Raw genomic sequence first — 24,586 nt, 5'->3', positions numbered from 1 at the left:
AATGGTCTCCCACCAGTGCCTTCCCTCACACACTTGGCTTTTAGGCCACCTACTACAGCAAACGAGGTACACGAATGCACAAGGGTGCTTGTTTTCTGATGTTGCCTTTGGCAGCTTATCAATGTAGCGTCCGGACCACTGCTCCCATAGATGGTCTTGGATGTGGTGACCTGGGCTTTCTGCTGAGTCAATCATTGCTTCCCCCTCCCCCAATTTTGGTAAGAGAATCTTTCTCTAGTCACTCTATTGGTGGCCACCTTGTCCTTTGCATGCACAAGGAGAAAACTTCATTTCTTCTTGGTGTCCTCCTGTGGCCACCTAGAGCAGTGATCCATTCTAGTACTGTGTCCCCGACCTGTTCCTGCTGAGCAGCATTCAGCTCATCTTGTACACTTACATTCCCTTGACTGGAAGGTTCACCCCCTTATCAAATAAACTGGCCGCAACCGTTCTGCCTCTGCAGCTCAGTGCATCCACAGTAGTGGCAGCTGAGTTTTGGCTAGCTTTTCATCAGACTGCTGCAGCCCGTTACACCGTGAAGGAATAGTTTCGTGCATATAGGGCCAGTCTGAAAATATTGGTGAACATTAGCTTGTGCCATGACAGTAAGGCCGGGTCTACACTGCAGGGTGGGGGGTCGATCTAAGTTACGCAACTTCAGCTACATGAATAACGTAGCTGAAGTTGACATACTTAGACCTACTCACCACAGTGTCTCCACTATGGTGAGTTGACTGCTGCTGCTCCCCCGTCGATTCTGCCTGCGCCTCCCACGGTGCCGGAGTACAGGAGTCGACAGGAGAGTGCTCGGGGGTTGATTTATCGTGTCTAGACTAGACACGATAAATTGACCCCCGCTGGATTGATCGCTGCCCACTGATCCGGCAGGTAATATAGACATATCCTAAGAGTTGTAGCCATCATTTATCTCTGGATGGCCAACCCCACAGGCAGCCAAGTTTCGAAGATGTGTCTATTAGGTGGCTGTGCTTATATGTGTATGTCCTTGAACGGCATGCATGCGTTTCAGGCAACTGGGAGCCCTCCACCAAATGAAGGCTTTTCTGCCTAGAAACTGCTTAGGACAGGTAATAAAATTAGGACTTCTGATTTTAGGTATTAGCTGATAAACATCGATAACACACCCTGATTTAAAAAAAAAAGGAAAAAAGAAAACAAATTGGTATTTATCCAATAGACACTAGAAAAACACTGCCTATCATTAGCTGTATCTAAGGGCTTGTCTACACAGAATAATAATGTGGATTACAGGGGTGCGATTTCCAAAGTGAACTAATGTGTTGTGCATTAATTGGTGTGCACTAAAGGGTGCTTTAATGTAGTGGTGTTTAAAACAATACTATATTAAACTGCATTAGGGAGCATTTCAAAGAGATTGCTTGTTACAGCATATAGTACTGTAATGAGTAATGTATATAATGTACATTGCTCATTAGCATATAAACAAAGACAGACCTGAAACCCTCTGCTTTTTGGACAGGCACACAACACAAAGATTGCTAAAAACCATCCCCCAGAAATGAACCCCTCAAAAAAAAGCCCGAGTTAAAATGTATCTATCTTGCACACCCATTACGAGATAATAGTGGTTTTAAATATGAGAGGTTCACAACTTAAAGAACAGGTTTCAGCGGAACAGCCGTGTTAGTCTGTATTCGCAAAAAGAAAAGGAGTACTTGTGGCACCTTAGAGACTAACCAATTTATTTGAGCATGAGCTTTCGTGAGCTACAGCTCACTTCATCAGATGTATACCGTGGAAACTGCAGCAGACTTTATATACACACAGAGAATATGAAACAATACAAAACAAAACAATTGTTTCATATTCTCTGTGTGTATATAAAGTCTGCTGCAGTTTCCACGGTATACATCTGATGAAGTGAGCTGTAGCTCACGAAAGCTCATGCTCAAATAAATTGGTTAGTCTCTAAGGTGCCACAAGTACTCCTTTTCTTTTAACTTAAAGAACAACAATTGATTTTTGTTGCTTCTCTCTCTCTCCTCTTCTCTTCCGCACATTTCCTCTTCGTCTTTTCTCCCGCCCCTCCCCCGAGTTTCTACAGCAGGTAAGAGTACATAGATCAGATTCCCAAAAGTTCAGGATTTTTTGTTACTTTATTCAAAACTTTCTCAGTAATCTGCAATTTCTTGATTACACTTGGTAACCCTGGAACATTTTAGGTTAGTTAATGCACAGCCAGGGAATATTGCTAGCTTCTGCCCCCAAATAAATCACCACTAACAAATGAGAGTAGTCAGAATGTACAATGTAGTTCTGAAAAGGCAACTAAGAGGTCATGGAAGCTGTTTGAAGTAGAGACTGTGTCATTTCTCTTCCTCAACTTGAGTGGAAGCCAGTGGCAGGTCCTTGGGCTGTTTCATGTCTCCAGATAGAGACAACACAAACAAGCCAAACCTCATAACTGAGTAATCAAGTCAATCATTTGCTTTTCTAAAACTGCTTCACGTTCACCTCCAGCTCTCCATTCTTCTGAAAACAATCTTGTTTTCCTGTCTACTGTGTTAGTCAATTTTGCGCTGCCCGCGTGCATTCCCCCTTCTCTTCCATCTTTTCTGTGTCCCAGGAAATTGTATCCCCATGTTTTATTACAACAAATAGAAATATGTACAGCTGTGCTCTTGAACTTGTGACATTTCAAGGGCAATTGAATGCTAATGCAACTAATAAAACAGGAAAATGGGTTTATGTAAGTCAGTGTGAGGGTAACTCAACCTATTTTTTAAATAGACTAATTTTGACAATTTACATTTGGAGGGGACTTGGGGGGGAGAGGGGAGGCCCTGGGGATTGGAACAGCACAGTGAAAACAAAGCTCCGGTCAATGGAAAGTAAGCATACGTGGTCATATTCTCTCTCTTTCTTTTAAAAAAATGTCCAGCCAGTTCTAACTATTGAAAGGATTCTTTGCCATTCAATCCCTGTAGGTGACAATTCAGGAGGGCAATGCACTGTGTTGATTTTTGTGTTAAGTAAGATGTTATAATATAAATTTTTCATTTTTTAATTGGTTTTTGTATGTTTACGTGAACAACAAAATTCTTTTAGACCCCATATGGAAGGTTAGAAAAATTGAATTCTAACCTGTAAAACTATTAACATATCAATAGCAACTGCAGGTCATGTCCTTTCTGTATAAGTCCAGCATATTAAAATTGTAGTGATCTAGAGTACACACCATGTAGCCTTGTGTTATGGATAGATGGGGAGTGATATACAATAGGAGAAAGTATCTATAAACCTTACATCTTCAACATTAGTTATTAGTTTAGTTTACAAGGAAAGGACCAATAATTAATAACCCATTAAATAATATTTTAGAACTAGTCAGATAACAAACATAGATTTGTGAATCTATTCACCAAGACCTCTAATTCAATTTGCTGCTACTAATGAGTTCATATTATTTTTTGAACATGAATATTCATTTAATGGAGAGTCAGGGGATTTGTTCATGAATTCTTACTGACTATTTGTGATTGGATGGACGTTTGTTGGGGCTGACCAGACAGCAACAATTCTGTTTTGTGGAAAATTTAATGTTTTGAAAATACTTCTTGTTCCACATCAAACAAAAACTTTTTTTTGCAGAACACTATGAAGGAAAAAAGAGAGACTTACCTTCTCCAGAATAGCCAATACCCCCATGGTTAGGGCACTCACCTCTGATGTGGGAGACGTACGTTCAAGTCCCTGCCTTGCCTAATTCACCAGCTTGCTATAGAGCCAGTCTCAGTCTCTCCTGGTGGAGCTGTCATATTTGTATATGGGCCAGAGAGAGAGAGAGAGAGTGTGTGTGTGTGTGTGAGTGTCTATAGCCCACTGGCTATTCAGAGCAGCCACTTGAACCTCAGATTCCCACATCTCAGGTAAGTGTGCTAACCACCAAGATATTAGCTATTCTGGGGTAGGTCTCTTTGTGAGTTATATCCTGGACCTGAGAAAGGTTGTCAAAACTGATCTGTTTCCACAAAAAAAGGTTTTGTTTAGATGAATCTGCATTTTCCATTGAAAAAATGTTCTGTTGAAAAATTCCTGGCCAGCTCTATTTGTTAGTGTTCTGCTGCAAAAGTTTCAAGTATTTAGTGAGGAAGCAGAAAATATAATGTGACCAATCACACACTGCAGGCAGCAGGTCATCACAGTGAACATTTTGGAATCCTTGTGGCACCTTAGAGACTAACAAATTTATTTGGGCATAAGCTTTCATGGGCTTTCAGATGCATGAAGTGGAAAATACAGTAGCGTGTATGTGTGTGTGTGTATATATATATATATATCTCCTATCTTTTCATGTACTGTGTGTGTGTGTGTGTGTATATATATATATATATATCTATCTATCTTATCTTTTCATGTACTGTGTGTGTGTGTGTATATATATATATATACCTGCTACTGTATTTTCCACTCCATGCATCTAATGAAGTGGGTTCTAGCCCATGAAAGCTTATGCCCAAATATATTTGTTAGTCTTTAAGGTGCCACAAGGACTTCTCATTGTTTTTGCTGATACAGACTAACACGGCTACCACTCTGAAACCAGTGAACATTTTGTGAACAACCAATGGCCTGAAAGTCTGTTTCCCTAAAATGTTTAGGGGGTATTTACAAATAAGTAGAACTCACTGAATTGTTTTTAAAATTATTTTAAAAATAATTATTTATGTATGTGTATAGAAATCAAAATTGCAATATTTTGTTCTTGCTCTGGGTGGGTCCTAGTAATCCTGATGGCTGCTTGTCTTCTGAAACAGCTTTGTATGCAAAACTATAGCACTGCTTCTCCTTTGCCAATGGGTCTGCAACTTCTTCCTAAGCCCCCACACTGGCACATTGTACTCTGGGTACTCAACATTTTGCTTGGCTCATAGGCTTGCCCATGAAGTCTCAGTCCATTAGTCCTTGGTACTGGTATCCTCTACTCTTTATGATCTTGTTAGATTCTTGGGTGTGATGTCAGCATCTTTCAGGCTGCTTCTAGTCTCACATGAAACATTGGCTGGGTCTACGCTGCTCATTTGTGTGGTTAATGATCTGTGCTGGCTTGGAATCTTCTAGAAGACTGGCTTCTAGCTGGAACCAGAGTTCAACTCTCTCCTTCAGGTATGGCACTAAGACCTCCACTACTCCGTGTTCACCAGGCCAGTAATCTGAGGTGGTTTATCACTTCCAGTACCATTGTTTGTTGCTTGATTGTGTACTTTCCTGATAGCAGCCCTTTCTTTCTCTGAGCCAGATTACAAATATTCTCCCCTTGATATTGCTCCTTTTCCTTTGTCCCCTGCATGTCCCCTCTCTCATATAACCTCCCTACTTGCCTTCCTTTCACCTCCACTCTTTCTTCAGTCCCTGGGAAAAGGCAGGGTAGACAAAAAAGTTGCTCTCTCTAGACCCAACCCCCCCCAATAACTTTTGCTGCTTGGCCCTGTAATCTGGATTTCAAACCAGTACTCTAGTTGGTGACAGTCCAGACAGGTGTTTCCTGGTTGCTGTGGTTGCTTCCTGATTGTTCACACATGCAATTCTGGAGCCTTAAAACATCCTCTTGTCCTGCAGGAGTGTGTGTGTTTTGTTTTGGGGTTTTGGGACAATGTTGTTTAGTGGCATTCATTCTGCAGAGCAGGAAATCCTTCACAGGACAGGTGAAATTTTATGCCTTCAGGACTATAGGGGAAAGGAGTTTTGTCTACAAGTTTCTCTCTGGTGCATTGTCTAGGAGAAATGTTTGTTCTGAATTCATGGGTGCCCTACAACTTTAATATTAAATTCCCCCTTAAACGCTAAAGCACTCTTATTAATCTTCCCTGTCCATCTCTTTTTCACCTAGATTGTTTAGTTCCCAAATGCTTTCCCTCTGGGTGTGTCACATACATTTCCTGTCATCCCATCCAGATGACAACTGCAGATCTTTAAAGGTATTTTGAAGGGGCTATGGCACTACAATACTTCCTACCACCTCTGCCACTTGGCTGCAATAAAGTCAAAGCTGGACCTTCCTGGTTCTATTGAGTCACCGGCTTTGCACTAAAATAGCTATTCCTTCTCATAATAGTTTTTCAGTGATAAAGCCTGCTAAACATTAGCTACACCTGGCCTACAGGATCTAAGTTACCAGGATTCAGCTTGTCTGACCGGCCTTACAGCTACCTGACTGCAGCCTGGTGCTGGTTATGTGACAAGCTGTTGGCTTTTATATGGAAACATTCACACTCCTGTAAATATTGCTCATGTAATAATAGAAAACTGCTAGTCTAAGAAAGTTCTCGAGGAGACTTGATTTTTTGCCTTTACAACTTATGTGGGTGGAGACATCATGCAAAGGATAAACTCATCCATTACAAGATGTAGACCTGGGTGCTCTGTTCTGTTGTTTAGCCACCTAATCTTCCATTAACATGGTCTTAGTTTTATGGTCTAAAAACACTACAGCTGACATACCTGTTATTAATTACTCAATATCTGATGCTTCAGTTGCATAGCTAGTATTAATGGGTAGAAAATCATAACACCCATGAATGATTATTCATCTTGAAACACCTTTGCTTAAGGTCTATTCAATCTTTCAAAAGTAATTCAGGCATATTAGGAACTTGCTAATGACCTTCTGCAGATGATGTAAATCTTCCAAAAAAGTAATTATACTTTCCTTAAAAGCTTGTCTCGCTACATCCATCAAAAGTAGATGAGATTAACACAGGTGTAATAAGAATGCTAGTGTTTAGATTTGGATACTAGAAACACAGGAACTGTATACTGGATCAGACTAGTGGTCCATTTAATCCATGATGCTCTTTGACAGCGGCAGGTACCTGATCCTTTAGAAAAATGAGAAAGAACACAATTATGGATGATTATGGAATAACCTGTCTGTAGGGGATATTTTACCCAACTCCCATCCATTAGTGATTGGCTTAGGCCCTGAAGTAGATGAGGGTTTAGAGCCCTTATAACGTTTTGATTGGTAGCTGTGTATGGATTAGAAACACTCCTCTTTAAAGTATTTTTCCTGTGGGAGGAGGGTTCTAAAATACAATATGTTTTATGTTTGTTTATTTATTGTATTACAATATCATCGAAAGGCCCCAGATAAGATAGGGTCTGCATTATACTAGGCTCTGTACATGAAATTTTGCCCTAACTTTGTATAGTAAGTTTGAATAACCACCTTTAATGAAAACAGTAATGCTGTAGGTACTGTGTGCAGTATTCTTTCCTTATAACTATTCTTCTTAAATATATATCTTTGTACATAGATGCTACATTCAGCTGTGGGTGGGGGTATCTTTTCAGTTGTTTCATTGTTGCTTTGTGCCCCCTCCAATCTGTTTGTCTACCTGTTGTCTTTCGTCTTACATTTAGATCGTAAAGCTCTTTTTGTTATGTATTAGCACAGTATCTAGCACAGTGGGGTCCCACTTCCTAACTGGGCCAACTCGGAGTTATGCCAACACAAATTAATAATAATCCACCAATATACTGTGCCCATTATTTAGGCTGTTATCAAGGTTCAAGGGTGATCATGTAAAATTAATGAGGTGTACTTAACATGACTGCTCAGTGCTATTATTTACCAGACTGCTTAAGGTACTCAACAGGACACTAGGTGTATCATGACAGTCTCTCAGTGATCAACTAAAGATTGAAGGGGCTGGAAGTCAAACTTTTCCTTGCTTAGGGCATATACCCCTAAAGAGAGTCCCAAAATGGCTTTTGGGAATTGTAACAGGAAACATGCAATCCTTATCCTTGTTCATCCAAATCAGCGAATGAATCAGCAAGTTCCAGCTCTCATTGATACTAATGTGATGAAGTACTTAACTGAAGACTGTAAGAAAGAATGGCTTTCTGGTTTTATGATGATTTCATTACCAGATGAGTGGGCAGAAACCTACATGTACATCTTCTTCAGTCAGAAACTGCATCAGGAAGTTGAAGGTGAGGTGACTTCGAAATCATTCCAGGCGTGAACCAGATGAGTGTCTCCTTCGGACTTTGATAGTCTGCAGCAACATCCGTGTGAATTGCTGACAGTTGGTGTGATCTGAAGAAAGGTATAGCCCATATGCATCACCTGTGGTGCTCGTTCATCAAAAAATAGGGGTCCCCAGGGTGGTGGTAGACAGAAGAAAACTGAACAGCATTTCTTAGAAGGATATTTATCCTTTACCTACAATCAAGAAATGGAGGGCTGGAAGCGACCTTGAGAGACCACCTAGTCCAACCCCCTGTGCTGAAGCAGGACCAAGCAGGATACCTATACTATCCATGACAGGTATTTGTCTAACATGTTCTTAAAACCTCCACTGATGGGGATTCCACAACCATAGAATCATAGAATCATAGAATATAAGGGTTGGAAGGGACCCCAGAAGGTCATCTAGTCCAACCCCCTGCTCGAAGCAGGACCAATTCCCAGTTAAATCATCCCAGCCAGGGCTTTGTCAAGCCTGACCTTAAAAACCTCTAAGGAAGGAGATTCTACCACCTCCCTAGGTAACGCATTCCAGTGTCTTACCACCCTCTTAGTGAAAAAGTTTTTCCTAATATCCAATCTAAACCTCCCCCACTGCAGCTTGAGACCATTACTCCTCGTCCTGTCATCTGCTACCATTGAGAACAGTCTAGAGCCATCCTCTTTGGAACCCCCTTTCAGGTAGTTGAAAGCAGCTATCAAATCCCCCCTCATTCTTCTCTTCTGCAGGCTAAACAATCCCAGCTCCCTCAGCCTCTCCTCATAACTCATGTGTTCCAGACCCCTAATCATTTTTGTTGCCCTTCGCTGGACTCTCTCCAATTTATCCACATCCTTCTTGTAGTGTGGGGCCCAAAACTGGACACAGTACTCCAGATGAGGCCTCACCAATGTCGAATAGAGGGGAACGATCACGTCCCTCGATCTGCTCGCTATGCCCCTACTTATACAACCTCCCTGGGAAGCTATTGCACAGCTTAACTATCCTTATATTTGGAGTTTCACCCCCAGTATCTGACCTAAATCTCCCTTGCTGCAGATTAAGCCAATTACTACTTCTCCCACCTTCAGTGGACATGGGGAGCAATTGATCACCATCCTCTTTATAACAGCACTTAATGTATTTGAAGACTGTTATCAGGTCCCCCTCACTCTTCTTTTCATGAGACTAAACATGCTCAGAGGTCAGGTTTTTGAAACCTTTTATCATTTTTGTTGCTCTCCTTTGGACACTCTCCAATTCGCCCACATCTTTCCTAAGGTATGGTGCCCAGAAATTGACACAGTACTGCAGCTGATGCCTCACAAGTGCTGGGTAGAGCGGGACAATTACGTCCCAGGTCTTACATATGACAGTCCTCTTAATACACCCCAGAATGATATTAGCCTTTTTTTGCAACTGCATCACATTATTGACTTATATTTAATTTGTGATCCACGATCACCCCCAGATCCTTTTCAGCAGAACTACAGCCTAGCAAGTTATTCTCCGTTTTGTAGTTGTGCAATCCATTTTTTTCTTCCTAAGTGTAGTACTTTGCTCTTGTCTTGACTGAATATCATCTTGTTGATTTTATACCAATTCTCCAGTTTGTCAAGTTTGTTTTGAAATCCTGTCCTCCAAAGTGCTTGCAACCCCTCCCAGCTTGGTGTCATTCACAGATTTTAGAAGCATGCTCTCCACACGATTATCCAAGTCATTAATGGAAATATTGCCCCAGGACTGATCCCTGAGGAATCCCACTAGATATGTCCCACCCCTCCATTTTATAGCAAATCACTGATAACTAATCTCTGAGTATGGCTGTATAACCAGTTTTGCACCCACCTTATATTCATTTCATCTAGCTCACATTTCCCTAATTTGATTAAGAGAATGTTATGTGGAGCCATCAAAAGCCTTACTAAAATCCCCTATCCACTTGACTGGTAACCCTGTTAGGCTGATCTGGCTGATTTGTACTGGAAAAATGCATGTTGGCTATTACTTATAACCCTGTTATCCTCTAGGTGCTTCCAAAGTGATTCATTTGTTCCAGTATCTTTCCAGGTATCAACATTAGCATAACAGGTTTATAATTCCCTCTTTGTTCCCCTTTTTAAAGATAGACATGTTTGCCCTTCTCTACTCCTGTGGGACCTCACTGATTCTCCATGAGTTCTCCATGAGATAATTGCTAATGGTTCTGAGATTGGTTCAGCTAGTTCCTTACGTATCTTAGGCTGCATTTCGTCAGGCCCTGCTGACTTGAATACATGTAACTTATCTAAATATTTTTTAACCTGTTCTTTCCCTATTGGCTTGCGTGCCTTCTCCCTTGTTGTTAATATTAATTGTGTTGAGAATCTGATCACCGTTAACCTTTTTACTAGGGCTGTCAAGCGATTAAAAAAATTAATAGTGATGAGTTGCACAATTAATTGCGCTGCTAAATAACAGTAGAATGCCATTTATTTTAAAATTTTTTGGATGTTTACTACATTTTCAAATATATTAATTTCAATTACAATACAGAATACAAAGTGTACAGTGCTCACTTTATATTTATTTTTATTACAAATATTTGCACTGTAAAAAACAAAAAAATATATTTTTCAATTCACCTCATACAAATACAGTAGTGTAATCTCTTTACCATGAAAGCTGAACTTACAAATGTAGAATTATGTACAAAAACTGCATTCAAAAATAAAACAATGTAAAACTTTAGAGCCTACAAGTCCACTCAGTCCTACTTCTTGGTCAGCCAATCACACAGACAAACAAGGTTGGTTACAATTTGCAGGAGATAATGCTGCCTGCTTCTTGTTTACAATGTCACCTGAAAGTGAGAACAGGCATTCGCATGGCACTGTTGTAGCTGGCGTTGCAAGATATTTGTGTGCCGGATGCGCTAAAGATTCATATGTCCCTTCATGCTTCAACCACCATTCCAGAGGACATACTTCCATGCTGATGATGAGTTCTGCTTGATAATGATCCAAAGCAGTGCGGACTGACACATGTTCATTTTCATCATCTGAGTCAGATGCCACCAGCAGAAGGTTGATTTTCTTTTTTGCTGGTTCGGGTTCTGTAGTTTCCGCATCGGAGTGTTGCTCTTTTAAGACTTCTGAAAGCATGCTCCACACCTCATCCCTCTCAGATTTTGGACAGCACTTCAGATTCTTAAACCTTGGGTCGAGTGCTGTAGCTATTTTTAGAAATCTCACATCGGTACCTTCTTTGCATTTTGTCAAATCTGCTATGAAAGTGTTCTTAAGATGAGCATGTGCTGGGTCATCATCTGAGACTGCTATAACATGAAAATATATGCAGAATGCGGGTAAAACAGAGCAGGAGACATACAATTCTCCCCCTCAAGGAGTAGTCACAAATTTAATTGATGCATTATTTTTTTAACGAGCACCATCAGCATGGAAGCATGTTCTCTGGAATGGTGGTCAAAGCATGAAGGGGCATATGGATATTTAGCATATCTGGCATGTAAATATTTTGCAATGCCAGCTACAAATGTGCCATGCGAACGCCTGTTCTCACTTTCAGGTGGCATTGTATATAAGAAGCAGGCAGCAGTATCTCCCATCAATGTAAACAAACTTGTTTGTCTTCGCGATTGGCAGAATAAGAAGTAGGACTGAGTGGACTTGTAGGCGCTAAAGTTTTATACTGTTTTGTTTTTGAATGCAGTTATGTAATAAAAAAAATCTGCATTTGTAAGTTAAACTTTCACGATAAAGAGATTGCACTTCAGTACTTGTATGAGGTGAATTGAAAAATACCATTTCTTTTATCATTTTTACAGTGCATATATTTGTAATAAAAATAATAATATAAAGTGAACACTGTGCACTTTGTATTTTGTAGTGTAATTGAAACCTATATTGAAAATGTAGAAAAACATCCAAAAATATCTTCTAAATTTCAATTGGTATTCTATTATTATCAGTGCGATTCATCGCAATTAATTTTTTAAATTGCGATTAATTTTTTTTAGTTAATCGCATGAATTAACTGAGATTAATAGACAGCCCTATTTTTTACTGAAGACTGAAGCAAAACAGGCATTAAATTCCTCAGCCTTCTTGATGTCATCCATTATTAGTTCTCCATTTCCGCTAAGCAGACAACCTACACTTTCCTCCATCTCTTGCTTCTAGTGCATTTATAGAACCTCTTCTTATTGCCATTTATGTCCCTTGCAAAGTGTAACTCATTTTGTACTTTAGCCTTTCTGATTTTGTCCCTGTATGCTTGTGCTATTATTTTGTACTCGTCATTAGCAATTAGTCCATATTTCCACTTTTCGTAGGATTCCTTTTTGATTTTCAGGTCTTTAAAAAGCTCCTGATGGGACCTCTTACTATTCATTCTTATTTTTTCTTTCCCGAGGGATAGTTTGTTGTTGCATCGTTCAGTCTTCAGATTCACAGCCAATTCCTCCCTTTTAGTGAGAATCAAGTCTAAAATGGCTGTCCTCCTAGTTACAACCCCCGCTTTCTGAAACAAAAAATTGTCCCCAATACAGTCCAGTAACTTACTGGACATTTTGTATTTTGCCGTATTACTTTTCCAATAGATGTCTGGGTAGTGCAAGTCCCCCATTACTACCTGGTCTTGGATGTTTCTGTTATTTGTTCTAGAAATGCCTCATTTACCTTCTCCTCCTGATCTGGTCTTCTGTGGTAGACCCCCTACCATGATATCACCCCTGTTTTCTTTTTTTTATCTTCATCCAGAGCGTTTCAACTGGCCTGCATCTCCCCTCCTTCTGGACCTCAGAACAAGTGTGTATATTCTTAATATACAATGCAACATCGCCTCTCTTTTGACCCATGCTTGTCCTTTCTGAACAAGCTATATCACTCTATACCAATATTCCAGTCATGAGATGTATTCCACAGAATTTATGTGGTGACAGTTAAATCATAAAGGAAACATTTGCTTTATTTGCAGGATTCAAATGGTTTTTCATGTTGGATCTGAACAGTGGATATTACCAAGTTCCTGTAGAGACACAAGTTCATGCAAAAACACTTTTACCAAGCCATCTGATAACTGACAATTCAAAACGATGCCTTCATGACATACCAATGCCCTTGCAACCTTTTAGTGAATGCTGGAGCATGTCATTACAGGCATGAATCTTACTGAAGTTGTTGCATTTCTAGATCTGGTTATTGTCTCAGCTACTCAAGAAGAACATGACCCGTGTCTTCTAAGAGTTTTGAGCAGACTGTAGCAGTATGGCTTGAAACTGGCACCTTCAAAATATAAGATCTTTCAGACTTCAGTGAAATACTTGGGTCATACCATCTCCCGAAAGAGGATTTGTCCAGATAGGAAGAAAACAGATGCTATTGCAACATGGCTGTACCTAACTGCTACTGGAGAACTTCATATTAGGAATGATACAACTGTCAATCTCCATGATTTTTAACGTTTTGGAAGGCAACCTCTGTTACCAGTTTATCTGTGTTTTGAAATTCAGCAGGAAGGATGACACGAGGTAACAAACTAAGAATGCAGATAGATGGGAGCCACTAGTATATGTAGTAGTAGAACAACTTGAAGGTGATTTACCTGTTTACAAGGTACAACAGTGGGAGAAGGTTCCAGTCAAACTCGTGCATGTTTCTGGTCCAGAGCCAATAGAAATAGACCTGCTTGCTGGGAGAACTGCTGGCAGAAACTCCAGTAGGCAGGAGAACCCTACAGAAAGCAGCTAATGCAGCTGTGCACTGCAGACAGAGGAAATGGATGATTTTTTATTTGATTCAAGCTAGAGTGCTGTATTCAATGAAGATCAGAGGGAAAAGACGCAAGCAAAGGAAACGCCACAAGATGAGCGCGCCATTGGATTTGAGGTGAATTTGCGTGTTATTCCCATAAAGTCCACAGCAGAGATTGCGAAGCCATCTCCTTGAAAAGATTGGAGGGGAGTGTATTAGAGTGATAGGAGCACCCTCCTAAGCCATTGCATGTGTAACACCTCAGCATCCCTGCAGCCTGCTTCCCTGTCCTCAGCTCCCCATGGAGCACTGCTAGCAACTCTCCAGCTCCTGCTTCCTCGCTCTGCTCCTGCGTACCATGCAGCTCCGCAGCCCATCCTGCTCTGCTGCTACCTTCCCGGAGAGAGAGAGAGCAGGTCTAACCCTTTCAAAGAGTTTCCACCCCCTCCACCTATTGGCTGGGGCAGGGGACTAGATCTCAGAGTAGCAGCCATGTTAGTCTGTATCTGCAAAAAGAAAAGGAGGACTTGTGGCACCTTAGAGACTAACAAATTTATTTGAGCATAAGCTTTCATGAGCTACAGCTCACTTCACGAAAGCTTATGCTCAAATAAATGTGTTAGTCTCTAAGGTGCCACAAGTCCTCCTTTTTGGGGATGGGACTAGATCTGTTCTTCTACCCTGGAGGGTCATAGATTAACAGGGAGGGGGTTGCTGGTAAGGGTAGTTTCCTGCTTAGCACATTCATCACAGTAGCTTCAGGAATGTTAAAGTATATTGTAAATTAATTTATTGGTATATATATAGGGTGTATTGAAAATATGGTATATTTTCATTGTAAGTATAGGCTTTGGCCTGGGAGGCATTATGGAAGTGTGAAGTATTACTATTGATTGTATTTGTATATTAATGTGTTGTCACTATTGGATCCTACTAGTCACGTAGTTAATTTATAGTTCAGCTGTCCATGATCTGGGTTGAGCAGGAAGTCAGAGGAGTGAGAGACAGGACTGAGACAGTATGTACAGGGCCATCCCTATGGGGATGTGGGACCCGGGACAAATCAGCCTCCCCTCTAGTCTCCTCGCCATTTGCCTGGCGCACCTGGCTGCTGCTCGCCTCCTCACCCCCACCCACATCTGCCCGCCGTTTTCCTCCTCCTCGTCTACCCACCCGCCTACTGCTCACCTCTCAACCATCTGCCCGCCACTCGCCTCCTTGCTAGTCTCCTCATCATCTGTCTGCCTGCCTCCTCACCCCCTCCCACCTGTCCACCTGCTGCTCGCCTCCCCATTCACCTCCTCACCCCGCTCGCCCGCCTGCCTTCCGCTTCCCAACCCCTGCCCTCCCCTCCCGCCTCCTCACCTGAATATTGGGACAAATGGTGTCCCGATTGTACATCGGTTGGGACACAGGACAAAGGGCTATATATTGGGACAGTCCCAATTTTATTGAAGTGCGGGGCCGCCAAAGTGCGGGGCCTGGGGCGGTTGCCTCGATTCGCCCTTCCCAAGGGACATCTCTGAGTATGTACTGTGGTAGAATTTGTGCAGATTGTTCCCTTGGATCACAGAGATTAGGACTGAGTCACACCTGCTGGCCTGGGGAGAGGCACGTGGGCACTTTGTTTTGTATCAGTAAGGACTGTGGGTTCACCCTCATGTGAGGGAGGCAGGGTTAACATCAGCAGCCTGCCCTTTGCCTCTGACTTGGTGAGTAGAGTAAACACACCTGAAGGGTGTGGGTATGAATTGGTATATCCCCCAGCTACTCTAGCCAGGCTTCCTCCACAGCCATCACTGCCTACTTCCAGGACTGTGCTAGCTATCTGCTGTCCCCCAGCAAGATGGGGCGGGGTTGGGGGTGGAGAGGTTAATGATTTACAGTCACTTTGGGCTGCAACATCTTTTGTCTGTGGACTTGCCTCCACTGGGAAATCTGCATTAAGCCATCATAAACTGATGTGATTCAGCACTTAATCTAGCTCATAGGATTTTAGTATCTATCAGTATCCACGGACCATTTGTTTGAGATCAGATTTCCAGAAACTAAACTCAAAAATTTAGCATATACCCAGCTCTAAAAATCTCTTGAAATTCCTAGTTTTAAAAGGGCAGGAGTCTTTTTAAACCTGACCATGCAGACAGGGAGGCACAGTATGGGTGAAGAGAGATCCATGTAGGAGTACATACCCACCACTCTTCAGGTGTGTCTTTACTCTACTCACCTGCCTCTCTGTCTAAGCTGCTATTTATACCTGTGCTAATGGGGCTACATGGGTATGTACATTACATGCTGCAGAAAGAAGCATGCAGGGTAGATGCATCCTGAGAGCTGTGATCTTTTTGGCAAATATATCGTACTTTGTTTTGAAGAAGCTGTCCCTGTGTCACTATTATTGTCCACAGACTCCTGAAGGGAAAATCTTGCAGGTGCCAAGCCTGTTGGGCCTGGTAAGTATCACAGTTGGTAATGAATGGTAGACACAGTATATTGCCAAGCTTCACAAAATGGCTGACTCATGCAATGATCAAACCTTAAAGATGAATTAATTCAGGATAAATTAGTAATACAGACAAAAGATGCAAGAGCCTGAATGCAGATGCTCAGAGAATCGACACTAATTCTACCAAGGGCTATAGACGTGTGCAAAGCAAGTGAACAAGCTCACATCCAAACACAGAGAATAAGTGGAGCAAACTCAGAAATAATGCACCAACTAGCACAGGGAAAACATGAAATACGAGGAAAATCTACACCACCAAAGCTCATGCAAAAGCAAATGCACAAATACAAAGCAAACAAAATGCAAAGGACCTGTGGATACTGTGGAGAAAAACATGACAATGGAAAATACCTTCTGTGATGAAAACAACACTTTTCTGTAATATTTTTATTAACGTGTCTCAGTTTACCCATTTGACTTTGAATTGTTACCCACTGGGTGCAGAGGAATTAAAAACCTTCTCATTTGAGACTTAGACAAAGGAACAAGGAGAGAGCACTGGGATCTGAACAAAGCATGGATTGGGCTATGGCTTCCACCAATATGAACCCTATTTTAAGATTGCCTGTCTAATGCGAACCTAAAAACTTTGAGATGCTGTATTCCAGGTAATGATTAAACCTACCTTGTTTTGAAAAGGTTGTTCAATGTCATGGCAAATACGTACTGATATGCATTTCACCCTACAAAAGTAAAGTCTCTCAACTTTGGTTGGACTCACTGCAGAGAGCCATGGAGATTGCCGGAGCTCATAGGCCCAGTTTCAGAGTTGTTACCCCTGGGTCTGCTCTGAAAAACGTTTTGAATTGACAGATTACTACATCTCTCATCTTAGGAACCATAGATGGCAGCTCATGTATGTGTATATGCTTGTTTGCATTAACTTGCAAATAACTCGGTCTTGTTTCTTTTTCCTAGTTAAGAAACCTTTAGTTAATCACAGGACTGGCTACAATCACAGGATTGCCTTTGGTGGGAGATCTGAGATACAAATTGATCTGAGGTATGTGATGGATCTCTTGGGACTGGAAGTAACCTGAATCTTTTGTGATCTTTGGTGTATAGCATCCAACTACCACTAAGTCCAGCTTGCCTGGATGGCAAGATAGACTGGAGAGCCCAAGGGGACTGTCTGTGGCTCCATGGTATGACTGTTATAGTGATCCAGAAGTTCACATGTGTTACTGTGTTGGTGAACTCTAATTATGGAACACACCACCAGCCTGGGGTGTCTGCCCTGTTTTTGTCAGTCTGCCCTGAAGTAGGCACTTAACTGACAGCATACCAGCATAAAGAAAAGGAGTACTTGTGGCACCTTAGAGACTAACCAATTTATTTGAGCATGAGCTTTCGTGAGCTGTAGCTCATGAAAGCTCATGCTCAAATAAATTGGTTAGTCTCTAAGGTGCCACAAGTACTCCTTTTCTTTTTGCGAATACAGACTAACACGGCTGTTACTCTGAAACATACCAGCATACTGTCAGGCACTCCTGACAGCATACCAGTGAACAAAGAAACAATTGTACAATGTGATGCCAGTGAGATGGGGCTTGGGGCATCACTCCTACAAAAGGGGACCAGGGGATGGGGGGGCAGGTAGCTTTTGTGACAAAGTCACTCTTGGCAGCTGAACAAAAGAGAAACCCAAATGGAAAAGGAATGACTTGCCATAAGGTTTGCATGTGAAGAGTCTGACCAGTATGTTCTAGGGTGGGAAACCATTTGAATGAAAATGAAAATAAACCAGTAGAGCCTTTTATAAAAAGCCACTGCTAGAGGCCCCAAGATGCCTTCAGGTGAACCTCCTTGTGGCTGGGTCTGGGTCTTGCCCCATCTGGCACCCCCTTCTGTTGGTTGTTCACACCAGGGTGCCTCTCTCTCTCTCTCTCCCCCTCCCCTACAACACACCATGACTCAGGGTTCTCACTCTTTGTGACTTGGCCCAACAGCCACTTCCGCAAATACCTTAATCCACTACAAACACAAACGATAAACATGGAGGAGGAGGAGAGTGAAAAACACTCTGTTGATACTTACCTGATCAGCAGGACACAGAAGAAACACAGGCCAAAAAGTGACAGGTATTAGAACAGATTCAGAACACCACGCCACAAGAACCACCAAGTGCAAGGCAGTCTCCTGTCTCACCAGAGAAAGACTCACTCATTCCAACCTTAAACCACCTGCAAGGTGCACGCAAGACTTTGACAATACTAAGGTATGAAAGAACAACCATCCCAAACACAAAAGAAAATACTTCAGCTCTCAAGCAAGTTGAGTTAGTCAAAGAGTTGGTGTTAAATTATATATAAATGATGATACAGACTTTAAGGGAACAGCATGTGACACATGTAAGTAGGCTATGGTATTCAGGTTTAATTTTACTTTCTCAAACGTGACATAAAAGCTGTTATGATATTCCCCCTATTGGGGAAACTGATAGTATGATTATGTATAAAGCACAATGTCCAGGAATTTAGAGAGCACTATTTTGAGGAGATGCTTGATGACAGAGGATCTGATATGTGGAGGAAGCAATAAAGTCTGCATCTTGACTCTCTATTTTTATGCTCAAATACTGAACACCATCCTTCCTCTGCCTTAGAGGGCTCTGCCATTTTGCCTATTTTTAAAATGTGGGCAGCATGGACAGTGAATCCACATACAAACAGAAGTTTCCCTCTCAGGCTCAAGCTTTCAGTCCTTGCCACCTGGCTATACTCAGGTTCATGCTCGAAAGCCTCACACAGCTCTAGTTATTATGCTCCCCCAGCGTAATCATTGTGAGCTGGTGCTGGTGCACACACACTTACTTTGCAATCTGGCTGTGTGCAGCTGGATACCAGGATTGTATTTGGCAGCATCATGCAAACCCCATCCATTTGGTGAAGTCATCTAAAATAATTATACTTTAAATATGCATTGCAGTTGCCAAGCCATGTACTCATGAAAGACACACACTGTGGATTTTCCATTCATTTGTGCAGCAAATCTGCCATGTGCTGGGGATGGAGGGGTAGAGAGGTGTATTATGAAACTTACCCCTTGCCTTTTGCAATGCAGGGAAGCTTTAATTAGACATAAATGAGTTTGATCAATGAATCATTAACTTCCATTAAACTTTAAGTGGATTGCCTGACCTGGCTACTTCATTCTGAATTTAATCTGGTGTACACTTGATAATTAGAGTTAAAGGGACAAAAGCTGGAGGCTATCCTTCTCAATCCTGCACACAAAATGGAGTTGAGTCAGCTAATAAGTTAATATTATAGTCAGCTCGTAATGATAGAAGCGTGATTTTCCTCATAAAATGGACAACCAAGTGGATTGTCACTTTGTTTGGCTTTCAAAACTAGCTCTGGAATTACCTTTCTTGGCATGTTTAAAGCTCTGACAGCCCCGACCCTCCCCCCACGTCAGCTGTTTTCCCAGGTTGCGTGGCATGTACTGTAAGGAACTTCTGAAGTGCACCGAGCAAGGCAGTAGAAGAGCCAGGGGTCTACCTGCACCTTGGTAAAAGTGCTGGTGGAGCTGTTCTTGTGGCTAACCAAATCAAAGTGTGGCTTGTGTAGGTCCAAATGCACTCGGGAGACTGGGAGAACAACCTCTAACAACTTCAAAAGCCTAGGAAAGGAGAGCCCCTGAAATGTTAGCCTTCCCAGCAAACAAGAACAGGGCAATGGCACACAAATTGGCTTTCCTTGCGTTATTTTACATTTTGCACTTGCATGTCAGTTTGTGACATACTGTAATGAACTAATGCTACATATGAAGGGTTTGCATCAGCAAAGACCCCTCCAGAGGACTGGAAAGTCATTTCTTGCCCTGCTTTTGCCCACAGTTGAGCTCTCAAGCCTCCTATGTCCTGCCGCGCTGTCCTTCTCGTCTCCCCAAGTAATTTGAGTCAAAACATTAACTTTGTCACATCTGGGACGCAGTTTGAGATCCTGGATAACTAAAAACAATCTGCAAGCTGAACTTAGTCTGTCTAATTTGATGCTGTCCCCATATCCCAATACATATGAGATGCCTGAAAATATTTTCCAGACAAACTAGGTGGGTCTGTATTTATTTTAGTTCTTACAAAAAAGGCAAGACGAATAGCGCAGTAGGTGGGTTTGTGTTTTAGTTATTACAAAAGAGCAGGACGAGTAGCATTGGAGGCATAGTGCTGTGAGGTGTTGGGTAAGCTTCCACTCTTTGTACTGTGCTGTCAGGCAACCATATTGTTAATATATAGAGCTGGTTGAAAAATGTTGAATGATCTGTGAGAAAGTGTCAATTCCATCATAACTTTCAATGGAAACAAGGGATGCTGTCTGCCCCTGTCTGGTTTGCAGCCAGCCTGCCTGCCTGCCTGCCCAGCTGCCTGGCTGATGGGCTGACCTAATTCTTGGCACCTCCAGCTACCTGATGCTCTAGCGGCATGCTTAGTGAGCTGCCCAGCTCCCCACATTGCCTGCCTCCCCAGGCTCCTCAGCTGCCTGCTTCCCTGGGATCCATCCCCAGGAGCCTGTCTCTCCAGCTTCCCAGCTCCAGAAATGTTTGAAAACTTCTGTTTTGGTTCAATATTTTGACAAATTCCATTCTGTGGAAAAATTTGCATTTCTACAATTCATAACAATTTTTTTTCCAGAAATGCAATTTTTTTGTGGTGTGGTGTTGATGGGCTGTTCACCCCGTAACAGCCCTGAAAGGTTGAAGGAAGTGGAGAAAGGGGCCAGTCAGTGAGAGAGGCCGCACATGAGGGGTTTAGGCTGGAGAAGCAACTCCTGATTGGAAGCTGGAGCTCAGCTGAGCAGTTGGGGGCTGGGCAAGTATAAAGCTAGAAGCTGGCAACAGAAATGGTTGCAGTGAGGAAATCTGTAGCCACCCTCTGTGCACTGAAGAAGGAGGGAGAGAACCTAGGGAAAGAGTAGGACCCTGGCGGCCAGGCTGTCAGGGAAGGGCATACCCAGAAAAGAGAAGGGTGGAGAAGAAAGCCCCGGGGGTCAGAGTAGGAAGCGGCCCAGAGAGAAAACAGCAAGGTTGGGGACTGAACGGACCATGGCTGTGTGTTCTAGGCTCCCTGGGATGGCACCTGGAGAAGTGAGTCGGCCCAGGTTCCTCACTAGCCACTGACAGAGTGGCTGTGCCTGGAAAGTAGGTCAAGTGAGACTCTATACCCCAGAGGGGGAAACCACATAGTGACCTGGCTGGAGGGCTGAGTCGCGAAGAGGAAGTTGCAGCTCCTGGAGCGAGAGAGGGTCCACAGAGTGAGACAAAGGACAACAGGTGGAGAGACCGCAAGGTACTGGAAGAGTGCTAATTCCTAGAACAGCCAAGCGGAGGCACCACTCACCGTGAGATGGAAATTTTAGTCCTGTACAGTTCTATGAATTTATAGTACTGCCTTTCCTCTGCTGAGTGGTATTGCTCATATGAGTAATTGCTCACCAGTGACGGTAGCGGGCTCAGACTCTGGCCCTTTGTGAACGTCGGTCTCTGGGGCTTTCAAATCCGTACCTTTTATGAGTATTAAAAATCACCTTAAGTGATACAACCTGTTATTTATTTTGGAGAAAACATGTTTTAAGACATCAGAACTGTTTCATTATCTGAAGATACACTTAGAATATGTGCTTGCTCTATATACGGCCCAAAGGACAAATTGCAAGTAACAAAAGCCTTCTTAGCAGGTGGTGGGTAAACGTTTTATGTTTCCAAGAGAAGCCAGACTCATCTCTTGCCACTTTAAGCAGCGTGAAAAGATAGTTTACCAGCTGTTTACCAAAATGATACATCATATCTTACTACAAGCTTAGTTCCACAATCGGGTGCATCTGTGCGAAGGTGACAAAGAAATCTTGTAGTTTGTCTAATAAAAATAGACTGTATTTACTTCTATTTAGTATCTTTCAACAGGGTCTCACAATCCATGTATCAGAGGAACAGCCGTGTTAGTCTGTATTCGCAAAAAGAAAAGGAGTACTTGTGGCACCTTAGAGACTAACCAATTTATTTGAGCATGAGCTTTCGTGAGCTACAGCTCACTTCATCAGATGTTTACCGTGGAAAACATCACGGTAAACATCTGATGAAGTGAGCTGTAGCTCATGAAAGCTCATGCTCAAATAAATTGGTTAGTCTCTAAGGTGCCACAAGTACTCCTTTTCTTTTTACAATCCATGTAAACTTTAAGGATGTGTCTACATGGTGGGGTAATGTGCACCACAGTGGTGTTCTTTCTAAAGTGTACTAACATGCTGCACATTCATTGCAGACCCTGCTGGTGTGTGCTATATGTTCCCTAGTGTGTTTTAATCTAGTGCTGTTTGAAATCAGCTTGCATGCAAGAGATTTAAAAGAGCTGGCTGACGAACTTGCAGGACGATTAAGGTTGACTCTCAATAAGCCTTGCATCCCTGGGGCAGTTCCAGGAGATGGGAACAAAGCTAATGTTGCACTAATATTTAAAAAGGGTAAATGGGAAGATTTGGGCAATTATCGACCTGTCAATCTGACACTAATCCCCGGCAAGACAAGGGAGTTGCTGACGTGGGAATTGAATTAATAAAGGAGGGTAATTAATGGTAATCAACATGAGTCTATGGAATATAGATCCTGTTAAACTAATGTGATATCTTTTTTTATGAGATTATAAATTTGGTTGATAAAGGCAATAGAGTTGACCTAATATACTGACCCTTCTTTAAGACATTTGACTAAAAATCTAGAACAATATAAAGTTAATATGGTGCACATTAAATGGATTGAAAGCTGGCTTTCTTCTCAAAATGTACTTGTAAACAGGGAATCATCATTAAGTGGGTCAGTTTCTAGCAGAGTCCTCAGGGATCAATTCTTGACCCTGCAGTATTTAACATTTTTTATCAATGACCTGGAAGAAAACATAAAATCACTACTGATTAAATTTGCAGATGGTACAATAATTAGGGGAGTAGTAAATAATGAAGAGTATAGACAGGTCACTGATACAGAGAGATCTGAATCACTTGGTAAGCTGGGCGCAAGCATTTCAATACAGCTATATTTAAATGTATATATCTAGGAACAAAGAATGTAAGTCAGACTTTCAGGATGGTGAACTCTATCTTGGGAAGCAGTGACTCTGAAAAAGATTTGGAGATGGTGGTGGATCATCAGCTGAATAAGAGCTCTCATGTGATGCTGTGGCAAAAAACCTAAGACAATTCTGGGATGCATAGACAGGGGAATCTCAAGTAGGAGTAGAGAGATTTTTTTCCTCCGTATTTGGGATTGGTGCAACCACTGCCAGAATACTGTGTCTAGTTCTGGTGGCAACAATCCAAGAATAAATTGATAAATTGGAGAAGGTTCAGAGAAGAGCCATGAGAATGACTGAAGGATTAGGAAAAGTGCGTTATAGTGATAGACTCAAAGAGCCCAATCCATTTAGGTTATCAAAGAAACAGTTAATGGGTAATTTGATTACACTCTATAAGTACCTACATGAGGACAAATATATACAATCTAGCAGACAAAAATATAACAACATCCAACGGCTGGAAGTTGAAGCTAGACAAATTCAGATGGGAAATAAGGCATAAATTTTTAAAAGTGAGGATAATTAACCTTAGAAAAATTTACCAATGGTCGTGGTGGATTCTCTAGCACAGGCAATTTCTAAATCAAGGTTGGATGCTTTTTAAAAAAGCTCTGCTCTAGGAAATTTTGGGGGGAAGTTGGATGGCCTGTGTTATGCAGAAGGTCAGACTAGGTGATCACAATGATCCTTTTTGGCGTTGGAATCCATGAAAGCACACTAGGGAACTTTCAGTGCCCTCCAGCAGGGTCTACATGGACCAATTAATGTGCAATGTGTAAGTGCCCTTTAGAAATCACACCCCCATAGTGTGCATTACTCCATGTTGCCATGTCATATGTCTTTCATCACTCATGTGAGGCAGATATTGGTCTTAATATTATGACCATTACAGGTAAACTGAGGCACGGAGCAATTACTGCAAGTGATTTGTCCAAGTCAAGGGTGAACTTGGAAATGGACCACAGAATCCCTGACTCCTACTATCCCTGCCCTAACCACTAAAAACAAACACCAACAACTGCCTCTCTAGAAACCGTTAATCGAGGAAGTATGTTACCTGAGGCTTTTTGATTGGGACCCCAATCCTGTATTGTTTCACTGTGACACCACTTGGGTGCAACAGTCTGCCTATGTGGACCACAATGCAGGATTGGAGCCTGGGAGATCAGGAAGCGCCTTATCTTTTAGAAATGGCTGAGAGGGAAAAATGCATGAGAAACGAGACAAAAGTACTTAAAAGTTAAGAAATTCCAGAATTAAG

Source organism: Caretta caretta, chromosome 3 (genome assembly GCF_965140235.1).
Source record: "Caretta caretta isolate rCarCar2 chromosome 3, rCarCar1.hap1, whole genome shotgun sequence".
In the NCBI taxonomy this organism is placed as follows: Eukaryota; Metazoa; Chordata; order Testudines; family Cheloniidae; genus Caretta; species Caretta caretta.
This window is presented reverse-complemented; position numbering follows the sequence as displayed.